The following is a 12,865-nucleotide window of genomic DNA, read 5'->3' as shown; positions in this document are numbered from 1 at the left end:
ACTTTACAGTTCTTAAATGCCCGTGCCCTCATACTGGTTTACAGCCTGCTTTAAGAGCGCAAGAGATTTTTTTTAACTTCGAAATCAAACTTTAGTCATAAAATTATATATAAATTATATATATATACTCTATATATTATGTACATATAGTCACGAATGCAGGTCGGTACTGCACAGTAGCATATCAAGGAAGCTAACAAACATTGGAGTGTGACTCTATCCAAACAATTGACCAAAGGCATCTTTTGCCTGTACAAGGCAATATTTGAGGCATCAGGAGGGTCCAATAACTGAATGGACCCCATTTAATTTCAGAACAAATACCTTCGACCGTGGTGTTTCCCCGCTGTGTTTTGGTAGCAGTTACCCCAGGCTGTAGCGTGTCCCTCAGAACGTAGTTGTGGACCTATAACAATCCTTATTGATAGTGTAAGTCCTGCCCTGCTTTGACCTACCTCGACCTGTAAGCTGTAGCACGTTCCAAGATCCAGAAATTTTCGTGCTGGAGTTAAATGGGGGCGTCCTTCAATTATTGGACCCTCCTGGTGCCTCAAATGTAGTCTTGTATAAGTAAAAATTGCCTTCCGTTTGTTTGTTGGATAGAGTCAAACTCCAATGTTTTCTGCACATGCTATTTCACAATCCAAGCTGTCTGAGAATACATATTTGTTTGTGTACAAATATATATTTAGAATTTTTTTAAGAATGAAGTATTTTTGAACTTTTAAAAAGTATATAAAATCATGAGAGGCACAGATAAGGTAGATAGCGAACAGTTTTTTCCTATGATAGGGGAGTCAAGAAATAGACGGCAGAGAGAGACAAAAAAGGCCAGCCAGCGATGTTTTTTTCACTCAGAGGATGATGAGTATCTGGAACGGGCTGTCAGAGGTAGCGGTGGAAGCTAGGTCAATTTTGTCATCTAAGAAGTATCTGGACAGTTAGATGGATGTGTTCGGTCTGGATGGATGTGGACCAAATACAGACAAAAGGGACTATTTATGACTCGATGATTCGCCCTTTGCTTTTCCAGCAGGGTGTCGAGGGCGCTACGTGCTGACGGACTTGCGGTCACAAGTTTTCCCTTTGCAAATATCTCCACAGTGGTTCGCTCCAACTACTTGGAGCTTTGCAGCGAGGGCAGACCCATGTATCACAGAACCTCAGTACATAGTCATTCTTGGTGTTTGTGCAGTGAAGGTTTACGCACAGCTTGATGCACCCACACATGAAGGTGGCCGTGAGGATGAGGGCAGCATTGGGTACATTCTCCGCGCATAATGTAGAGCTTTGTAGACCGTGACCCTATGGATCCGGTTCATCTTTGACCTCCAGACGAAGTGGATGTGTCGGGTCTCAGACTCAGTTGCTGATGACCTGAAGCAGGATTTTCGTGACATTCGTCGCCAATTTCGCACTTGGTCGCTCTCGTGCTTGTAGCTGAGGGCGATGGTGCCCTTCCTGATGGATTTGCACTTTAGCGGGCAGAAGCAGACTGTCGCACACCTCGAGAAGGTCGTAGCCAGTAAGTCCACAGAGCTGGACAGAAGCTGGTCGGTATGAATTCGTATCGGTGGGAAGCACAAGTCGACGTCGACTTGTTGGGCTTAAGCGCATTTTGCTGTTTGTATTGCAGGGCGCTCAATGCAAAACCTGCCCTGAACTTCCATTTGCTGCGGTGCAAGAACAGTGCTTCGTTGTAAAAAATGCAAGATGCCCGGCACAGGGAACCATCTAACAGTTATTTAACATCTGATGTTTTAAATTCGTAAACCAGGGGAGAGCGCGAACGCAGTCCCCCACTACCACAAATTTTGCAGCCGAGTATCCCGCATTTCGGAACATCGCAGGCATCAGCAAACCCGGTGTACAATAGGATAGCCTCGGCCTGGGAGAACCACCTTACTGATCATAGTATCTCCCCTGCCAGGTAAGTATGCCTCAAATTCTCACTCGCTCACACCTCACAACACCTCGTACCTCTTACAGTCACACTGGCTGCTTCTTCTAAAATCGAAAAATCGTTTTCCGAAATTTCCTCACGTCGAGAACAGCCCAATGCCTCACAGGGATCACAGAATATTTGGAAGGCTCGTGTCTCATTCAATGCTACATTCACTTGGGGTAGCTCTGCTTAGTTGCATTTCTCCCTTAGAACGAAACACTCCGCCCCTGCTTCATTCAAACTGCCTCCTGTTTCGCGGAAAGAAATTCCCAGAAGCGTCCAATGCACAGGAAGTAAAGTTTGAACTTTACTCTGGTTTCAAACACTGTTCAGAATGCGAACAAAAGCAATTTTCAAGCTTTGCTACCAATTGAACAAATCTTCCTTTGTTTAACTGCAGCTTTGCGATCTCCCAACCTCTGTGTTCGACCGTGCAGATAAATGACTTCAGAGCAAGTCGTGTATAAAATTAAGAATGCAGGGTACACGTAAATATTTCCGAACATTGTTTGGATGTGACATTAAGCTGAGACCACCACCTTCCCTGGCTGCACATTCCGGGCACTTGAGACTAATACCGAAACTTGGTTTGCCATGAGACATGATTCATTATCGTTGAAACACAAACAGGTAAATATATAGCAACTCTATAAAACCCGTTTTTCCCCCTAACTTCGAGAGTAACTTTACAGTTCTTAAATGCCCGTGCCCTCATACGGGTTTACAGCCTGCTTTAAGAGCGCAAGAGATTTTTTTAACTTCGAAATCATACTTTATTCATAAAATTATATGTGAATTATATATATTTTCTATATATTATGTACATATAGTCACAAATGCAGTTCGGTTCTGCACAGTAGCATATCAAGGAAGCTAACAAACATTGGAGTGCGACTCTGTCCAAACAACTGAACGCCCATTTACTAGGATGCAGGAGCAGCGCTTCGTCGTGAAGGACTAGGTTTCAACATGAGACGTTTTTTTAATCGTTGAAGCATAAAATAAGTAGATTTATAGCAACTCCACAAATCCCGTCTTCCCATCGACCTTCCAGAGTAACTTTACAGTTGTTACGGATCCCTCACAATCTGCCTAGGGCGATCAAGATATTTTTTATTTCAAAAATATGCTTTTTGTATATGCAGTTTGTTTGTACACAGTAGCATAACAAGTTAACGTTGGATTTTGACTCACTCCAGAAAACAAACCAGAGGCATCTCTTCGGAGATAGTAGGAACTGCCGATGCTGGAGAATCTGAGATAACAATGTGTAGAGCTGGAAGAACACAGCAGGCCAGGAAGATGAAGAAGTGTTCAGACCCGAAAGTCAGCCTTCCTGCTCCTATGATGCTGCTTGGCCTGCTGTGTTCATCCAGCTCTGCACCTTGTTGTCTTAGACTCGGAGACCGCTTTGTTGAGTATCTGAGCTTTGAACACGACAAATGACAACCACCTCGAAACCGATATTCATTTCAAGCCCACCGACTCCCACAGCTACCTAGAATACTCCTCCTCCCACCCACCTTCCTGCAAAAATGCTATCCCCTATTCCCAATTCCTTCGCCTCCGCCGCATCTGCTCCCAGGATGAGGCATTCCACTCCCGTACATCTCAGTTGTCCTCGTTTTTCAAGGACCGTAACTTCCCCTCCTCGGTGGTCGAGAACGCCCTCAACCGTGTCTCCCACATCTCCCGCACCTCATCCCTCACACCCCGTCCACGCAATAAAAACCAAAAAAGAATCCCCCTCGTCCTCACCTACCACCCCACCAACCTCCGGATCCAACGCATCATCCTCCGACACTTCCGCCATCTGCAATCCGACCCCACCACCAAAGACATCTTTCCCTCCCCACCTTTATCTGCTTTCCGGAGGGACAACTCTCTCCGTGACTCCCTTGTCCGCTCCACACTCCCCTCCAGCTCCACCACACCCGGCACTTTTCCCTGCAACCGCAGGAAGTGCTACACCTGCCCCCATACCTCCTCCCTCACCCCCATCCCAGGCCCCAAGAAGACTTTCCACATCAAGCAGATGTTCACCTGCACATCTGCCAATGTGGTATACTGCATCCGCTGTACCCGGTGTGGCTTCCTCTACATCGGGGAAACCAAGCGGAGACTCGGGGACCGCTTTGCAGAACACTTACGCTCGGTTCGCAACAAACAACTGCACCTCCCAGTCGCGAACCATTTCAACTCCCCCTCCCATTCCTCAGACAACATGTCCATCCTGGGCCTCCTGCAGTGCCACAACGATGCCACCCGAAGGTTGCAGGAACAGCAACTCATATTCCGCTTGGGAACCCTGCAGCCCAATGGTATCAATGTGGATTTCACAAGTTTCAAAATCTCCCCTCCCCCCACCGCATCCCAAAACCAGTCCAACTCGTCCCTGCCTCCCTAACCTGTTCTTCCTCCCACCTATCCCCTCCTCCCACCTCAAGCCGCACCTCCATCTCCTACTGACCAACCTCATCCCGCCCCCTTGACCTGTCCGTCCTCCCTGGACTGACCTATCCCCTTCCTAACTCCCTACCTACACTCACCTTTCCTGGCCCCATCCCCGCCTCTTCGACCTGTTTGTTTCCTCTCCACCTATCCTCTCCTCTATCCCTCTTCTATCCGCCTCCCACTCTCTCCCTATTTATTTCAAAACCCCCTTCCCCTCCCCCTTTTCTGATGAAGGGTCTAGGCCCGAAACGTCAGCCTCTCTGCTCCTATGATGCTGCTTGGCCTGCTGTGTTCATCCAGCCCTGCACCTTGTTGTCTCAAATGACAACACCTTCCGGTCGCCAACCTTTTTAATTCCCCCTCCCCACTGGGCAACAAGTGCATTCTGGGCCTCCTCCAGTGTCAAAAAAACACCACCTGAAAACTGGAGGAGCAGCAACTCATATTCCACTTCGGAAGCCTACAGCCCGATGACCTAAACATGGAATTCAACAGTTTTAAAATCTCCCTCCCCCAGCCTCATCCCATGTCCAACCCTCCCTCTCATCCATCTTCTTGACCTGACACAATCTTTCCATCTTCTCTCCCACCTATCCGCCCCTCCCATTCTACTGACCAATCCCCACCACTCCCGACTTGCAGTCACCTGTCACCATCCCACCTACCTTTCCCAGCCCCACCCCTCCTCTCTCTACTTATTTCTGAGCTCCCTTTCCACTCCCCAATTCTGAAGAAGGGTCCCGACCTGAAACATCAACTTTCCTCCTCCTCTGATGCTGCCTGGCCTGCTGTGTTCTTCCAACTCCACACTGTGTTATCCTTGACTCCAGCATCTGCAGTTCTTGCTATCTCTTGCTATCTGTCTGGCTTGATCCATGTGAATGCTGCAATCTTCCTGGTTTAGTATCTCAGTTCAACTGTCTCATTAACACCTATTCAATCTATTCAATCAGGGTAACCAGTTTGCATACCTGTTTGTCTGGCCTGATCCAACTCCCAGAATGCTGTTCAGTTGTCAGTTTTCCCAGCATGTCATTCAGTTGGCCAATGTTGCTTTCAGTGTTCCAAAAGAGTTGTTATTTCATTAAAAAGGGACATTTCACTACCTACAAAAGAGGATACAAAAGATTTTGTCCAAGTCCACCGGAATTTCCTCACGTCTCCCTCAGCATTCTGGGATAGAGCCTATCAGATCCTGGGGATTGTCTAACTTAATGCTTTTTAAAACACCCAATACCTCCTCCTTTATTCCTTTCCCAAAACTCACCATAACCTATCCTTCTCCTTTGTGAATACTGATGCAAAATATTCGCTAAGGACCTCACTCACTTCCTTCAGCTGCAAGCATATATTCCCTCCTTTGTGCTTGAGCGGATCTACTCTTTCTTTAGAATACCCTCTTGCTTCTTATGTATCATAAAATGCCTTTATGATATTGCTTGTCATGGTCCCTTTTAATTCTCCTAATTCCTTGTTACAAAAGACAGCGTTGGATAATGATGTAATCCGCAAACCAACTAACCATACCTCCTAAATTCTCATGTAAATCATTTATACAAATGACAAATAACAATGCACCCAACACCGATCCCTTTGGCACAAAACTGGTCACAGGCCTCCGAATAACAACCACTGTCTGTCTTCAACTTTCAAGCCAACTTTGTATCCAGTTGGTCTGTGGTCCAATCAAGTATTGTTGAGGGTCAATCTTGAGGGCTGTTGGAGCTTGCTATAAAAATACAATGGCCACAGAGCAGATCAGAGTTTAGGAATACTGCAGTGAGCATAGAATTTTAGAATCCCTACAGTGAAGATAGAGGCCATTTGGCCTATCAGGTCTGCCCAGGCCCTTTGAAGAGCATCCACCTAGACCCAACACCCCCACCCTTTCCCTGTAGGGATTAACCATGGCTAACCCACCCAGCCTGCACATCCTTCAACACTATGGGCAATTGAGCGTGGCCAATCCACCTTACTTGCACATGTTTGGACTGTGGGAGGAAACCAGAGCACCCGGCAGAACCCACGCAGACATGGAGAGAACATACAATCTCTACCCCAACAGTTGACCGAGGCTGGAATTAAATCTGAGTCTTAGGTGCTCGGTGGCAGCAGTGCTAACCACTGAGGCACCTTGCTGCCTCAAATCACCTTATGACTCCCCAAAGCCTGTCTACAAATAACAAGCACAAATCCAGAGTGTACTGGAATACTCTCCACTTGCCTGGATGGCAGTTTCATCATTCTCCAAGTTTGACACCATTCACGACAAGGTAGCCCGCTCAATCAACATCCAATCCAACACTGTAAGCATTCACTCCCTCCACCACTAATACACAGTGTGTGCCAGTCACAAGATGCACCACAACAACTTACCAAGACTCCTTTGACAGCACCTTTCAAACCCAGGACATCTGCCATCTAGAAGGACAATGGCAGCAGATGCATGAGAACACCGCTCCCTCCAGGTACCCCTCAAGTTAGTTCACTGACCTGTTCCCTCAGTGTCAAAATCCTGAAAATCCCTATCTCAAATCACCGTGGGCTCTAACAGCTCAGGGAAACAGCTTGGTGCTGCTTCTCAAAAGTGAAACTAACATGTTCGAAACCCTAAAAGAGTTTTTACTTCAGAGTTGATAGCAACTGATAACAGCAAGATATTCCCTGTCACAGAAACAGCCAACTGTGTAGAACCACAGACCAGGTAGGGGAGAAACATCACTGCTGTAGATGCTGCATTCAGAGAGAGAGAGAGACGCTATCTTATTCAGGGGGACCTGAAGCACTTCAGCCAAATTAGCCAGACACATTCTTCCCTTAACAAATCCACATTGACTGCTTGACCACTTCTCAATCACTCTGATTCCAACAATTCTGTTGTTACCTCACTGGTTATTAATGATGGAGTGATACTTCCAACATTTTAACTCAAGGCACAATTCCACAATCTCATGGTAACATTTTCCTGAGCATTCAATCAGAAAACATAACGTGAAGTAGCACAATAAAAAAATCACAAGGACCTAACTTTGGCATGGATGTGTTGATGAGAATGATTAGCGCAGACAGAAGATGCTGTTCTCACAATTGCTCCTATTTGGCATTTAATTATCTTTTTCCATTTCGATGCAAATGTTCAAATGTCACAATTATTGAAGACAAAGGCCTTTTCAGCATTCACCAGAGTGGAAAGTGAGCAATATCTATTCACTCCGGTGTACAGTAAAATTAGAGGATCTAATGGACAGCTTATTCGATATCACTGAGAATCACTTAGAGTTAAGATAATCCCGAGTGTCTGTCAGTAATCCTTCAGGAGAAGAAGTCCCCTGGACTTCTTCAAGTACTGCAGTACCTCCATCTGAGAGAGCAGAGGTGGATTCTATACCTACCATCAAACTGACAGTGCAACATATCCTCAGTGCTGAAAGGAGTGTTGGACTGAAGAATTCTTTCCATCCTCTGTCGCCCACAGACTTGGATTCAGGAATACAACTGCTGCATTAGCACAGCAGTGTTCAAAGATGGGTCATCTCAGAGACCAGGAAAATATTCATTGCCCTATCAATTTTTCTTCACTCACTGGATGACTGGCTGGTCCAGAATGCATTGCCCATCCCTAGCTGCCCTTGAGAAGGCAGTGGTGAGCTGCCTTCTTTAACTTCTGCAATCCATTTGCTTTACAGGCATCCACAATGCTGTTAATGAAGGAATTTCGGGATTTTGACCCATGGACAATGAAGGAACAATAATATATTTCCAAGTTGAATAGTTACAAGACTATTTTAAAAAATCAAAAAGTCTTAACCTTGGCATGGATCCGCTGATGAGGATAATTAAAGCTGGCTTGGAGGGGAACTTGCAGGTGATGATGTCCCCATGTCCTTGTCATGGGCTTGGAAGTTGATATGTGAGGAATCTTGGTGAATTTTTGCAATGCATCTTGTAGATAGTATACACTAATAATACTGAGCGTTAGCGGTGGACAGACTGAATTTTTTGGATCTAGTGGGCTGCTTTGTCAAGCTTCTTCAGCGTTAATGTGGAGGTGCCGGTGTTGGACTGGGGTAGACAAAATCAGAAGTCACATGACACCAGGTTGTAGTCCAACAGGTTTATCTGAAATCACAAGCATATGGAATGCTGCTCCTTCACCTGACAAAGGAGCAGTGCTATGAAATCTTGTGATTTCAAACAAACATGTTGGATTTTAACATAGTGTCCTGTGACTTCTGATGTTCTTCCGTGTTCTTGGAGCTGCACATATCCAGGCAAGTGGGGAGAATTCCATCTGACTTTTGCCTTGCAGAAGGTCATGGCAGAAGATGGTTGTATCTTCAAATGAATTAACTGCTCATCATTGCACAGCGGCCTGTGGGATCTTGCTATATACACATTGGTTGCTGCATTCCCTAAGCTACAACAGTGACCACACTCGAAATGTGGTTGTTAAGAGCTTTGAGAGATCACAGCGTCTTGAAAGATGATGCTTCCTTGCAAGAATTTTGCTTTCTTTTAAAATATCCTGCATGATTAATTGCACTAGTTGATAAGAGACTATTTCATCTGACTGATTTCCTGGAGTTTTCATACTATTTCAGAGCGCCAGCAGCCTGTTGAATGAAGCACCATCAATGCCGGCATGACCCTGCCGTGATCTCTGGTCCCAGTAATTTATGACCACTTAGTTATCAAGACTGTAGGCCTGGGTTTGCTGTCAGTCGACCTTATGAGACAAGATGAAGTGTTTAAGGTGGAAACAATGTCAGTGGGTAAGTTGTTTTTTTCAGTTGGGATGTAACTTGGCAGATAGAACTGCCCCCGCACTTTGATGGAAACCAGCTGTTTTTCACTGCCCAAAGAACTTTTTGAGAAATATAATGCTAAACCTTTTCCTGTAATGTTCACATCATTATAACAATCCAACATAAAGTGAACAAGATTGTACCTATTCTCTAAACCAAGACATGCAAGTCTTTCCCAGCTACTTGAGCCATCTGCTAATAATTCCTGTGCTTTTCATGTTCAAACATAATTGCAGATTAATCCTGCCACACAGAGATTCCTGTTTGTTGAAACACAGTCTGAGCTTCAAGTTTGACAGCTGCATTGAATATTTGAGGGATGATACAAGCAGCGATTTCATTTATGGGAAATGAAAATTGTTCTTGGCAGATGCTCAAATCATTCCTAAATCATGGGGAGGAGTTGGGGGAAAACACAGAAAATAGCAAAATGTATTTAAGTAATGTCTTTCACAACCTCATTCTGTCCTACAGCTCTCAATGGTCAATGTTTGAGACAGAGCCTTTGCTGTAAAGTAGAAAATATGGTAGTGAAATGTGCACAGAAACCTCCCACACTCTTCCTTGAAATAACGCCTTGGGAACTTTCACATATACCAGACAGGCAGACAGGGTATTGGCTTAACATCTCATCGAAAAGACACTACTTCTGACAGTGTAGAATTCCCTAAGCGCTGTACTGAATTAAACAGCAGAGATTCCTGCACTCAGGTCTCTGGAGGGGGACAGGAACCCCTTGTGGCTGTTACCAATTAAATCACAATTTTGGAACCGGTAAAGCAAAGTCTTAGAGGAGCACTCAATGGAATCACATAGCTGGGTTTTACACGCCCACGTTCTTCTGCCAGGCGTGGGGAGGGTGACAGAAAATAGGATGTGTGCCCATCAACTTCCCTCAGCTGTCCCCGATAACATGGCAGTGGGCAGCTCTGAAATAAATTAACCACTGAGGGTCAATCAAGATTGTTAGAAACTCAATGTTCTCAACCCATCACATAATAGGGTTGGTGTTGGCGGAAGTGAGTGCTTGTTTTTTTTCTCTAACAAATGGATTTTTGATGGGCAGAAAGCATGGACACTCTGTATTTTCCCTCCGTAAATCCAGGTTGCGTTGACAACTGAGCTCAGGTACTGCTGGGGGATTTCAAAAGTTACCAGCCTGTGGAGCATTACCCACTCCCGTGAGGGGTTGGTAGTCCAACTCTGCTCTTTTTCAATGCAGCCCAATATGTGATAAGGGTACAGGGCTGGCATTCCTTTCCATCAGCCTGAAATGGACCAGTCTTTAATTGCAGAGGAGAGGGGATAGGTGAGCAGTTTGCGCCCAGCTCTCCCAACCCCTCAAACAATTTCACCTGGAAAGTCTCCGGGGTGAAAAGTAGTCTGTCAGTCCATCACAGCCTGGACTGAATGGGAATGGTAATCCCTGGGGAGAACGATGCCCCTGAATGAAAAACTCACACAGCCGCACGCCCTCAGTTGATTTACCCAAACACACCGGTGACAATTTCAAATGAAACCAGCCAGCGTGGGACACCACGAGGTTCAGAGCCTGTGCCAGTATACACAAGCTCCCCCAACCCACGCCCCTCTCCCCCCACTCTGGGCAGATCCCATGAAAGAGTCATAGAGTGTTTACAGCTCAGATAGAGGCCATTTGATCCATTGTATCCACACTCATCATCAAATGTCCTCCTAGAATCATGGAATTATACAGTGTGGAAAGTGACCATTTAGTCCATCCAGTCTACCCTGACCCTTCCAAGAGCATCCCACCCAGTCCCTTACCCTATCCCTGTGACTCCACATTTACCATGGCTAATCCACCTAGCCTGCAAATCCCTGGACACTGCGGGGCAATTTACCATGGCTAATCCACCTGACCTGCTTTGGACTTTGGACTGTGAAAGGAAACTGGAGCACCCAGCAGAAACCTACGCAGATGCAAACTCCACAAAGACAGTCACCCAATGGAACATGGGTCCTTGTGTCTGTGAGGCAGCAGTGCTAGTCACTGTGCTACCATATCGCCCACAATTCTATTCTAAATCAAAGTCAGTAGTTCTGTCAGCATCTGCAGAGAGAAATAGAGTTGTGAAAATTGTGACTAATTGTGAATGCTGGGTGGGATGGACAAGTTGAGCTGAAACACTTGTTTTCTTGCTGTAAACCACTAATGACATGATCAGTTAATGCTTTGAGTCTGGTATGACTCTTCTTCAGAACTGATTTTTATTCATCTATTCTATTGTCCAGCATTTAGCCCACAACCTTGTATGCAATGACATTTCAAGTGCTTATCTAAATTGTTCTTAAACATCTTGAGGGTTCTTGCCTATACTACACTTTCAGATACCCACAACTCTCTGGGTAAGTATTTTTTTCCCTCAGATCACATCTATAACTTCTGCTCCTTACCTTAGAACTGTGCCCCTTGATGACTCACCCCTTCACTAAGGGGAAACATTTCTTGCCATCTACCCTGTCTATACATCTCAAGACTTGGTACATCTCAATCACATCCTCTCCAGATTACTCTGCTCTAAGGAAAACAACCCCAGCCTATCTAGTCTTTCTTTGTAGCTGAATCTATCCAGGCAAGGCAACATTCTGGTGAATCTCCTTTGCAATACTTTTAGTGCAATCATATTCTTCTTATAGTGTGGCGACCAAAACCGCACACAATACTCCAGCTGTGAACCCACTAATGTTACGCACAACTCCTTCATATTTGTTTTTTGTTCCTTCATATTTTCCTTGTTCTAGTATACAATACCTTTACTAATAAAGGAAGTATTCCATAGTTCCATTTAAATTCTTTTTAAAAACACTGATAATACTAGCAAACATTGATTTCAATCGCTTTTTCTAAATGAAAATTTAAGGTATTTTTGACTAGCTTTAATTCAAGAGGGTGAGGGGCGGAGATGAGATGAGACCCTGAGAAATTAAACTAGGGTGGAAGTAGAGGGGAGGCAATGGCCCTGTAGTACTATTGCTAAACTATTAATCCAGAAACTCAGGTGATATTTTGGGTCCTAGTTTTGAATCCCACCACAGCAGATGGAGGAATTTGAAATCAGTAAAAAAAATCTGGATGGACACGATACTTTTGTTTGAAAAAATTCAACTGGTTCACTCATGCCATTTAGGGAAGGAAATCAGCCATCCTCACCAGATCTGCTCTACATGTGACTCCAGACCTACAGTAATGCAGTTAACTCTGAACTGCCCTCTGAAATGGCCTAGCAAACCACTCAGTTGTATCAATCACTACAAAGTCTCAACAAAGAAATGAAACTTCATGGACCACTTGGCATTGACCTAGGCACGGAAAAAGATAATAGCAATAAACAGCCCTGTCGACCCTGAAAAGTCCTCCTTCCTAACATCTTGGGGCTACTGCCAAAATTGGGAGAGTTGCTTCACAGACTAGTCAGGCAACAGCCTAACACAGTCATACTCATGGAATCACACCTTACAGACAATGTCAGATACACCACCAGCACCATATAATGGAGGCAATGACCTAGTGGCATTATCACTGGACCATTAATCCAGAGGCCCTAGTAAAGTTCGGGGGACCCAGGTTCAAATCCCACTATGGCAGATGGTGGATTTGAATTCAATAAAACAAGATCTGGAATTAGGAATCCAATTA

The 12,865-nt window shown here is 45.0% G+C and overlaps 1 protein-coding gene and 1 non-coding gene across 5 annotated transcripts in view; both read right to left on the bottom strand.

Moving 5' to 3' along the window:
• LOC109924684 overlaps positions 1-12,865 on the bottom strand; it is a 139,816-nt gene that overhangs the window by 3,565 nt on the left and 123,386 nt on the right. The window lies entirely within an intron of this gene.
• Positions 1,775-1,938, bottom strand: LOC125487059. Its single transcript, XR_007265632.1, has one exon. It is a non-coding gene; the product is annotated as a U1 spliceosomal RNA (small nuclear RNA).

Source organism: Rhincodon typus, chromosome 35, assembly GCF_021869965.1.
Source record: "Rhincodon typus isolate 14 chromosome 35, sRhiTyp1.1, whole genome shotgun sequence".
NCBI classification, from domain to species: domain Eukaryota; kingdom Metazoa; phylum Chordata; class Chondrichthyes; order Orectolobiformes; family Rhincodontidae; genus Rhincodon; species Rhincodon typus.
This window is presented reverse-complemented; position numbering and strand designations above follow the sequence as displayed.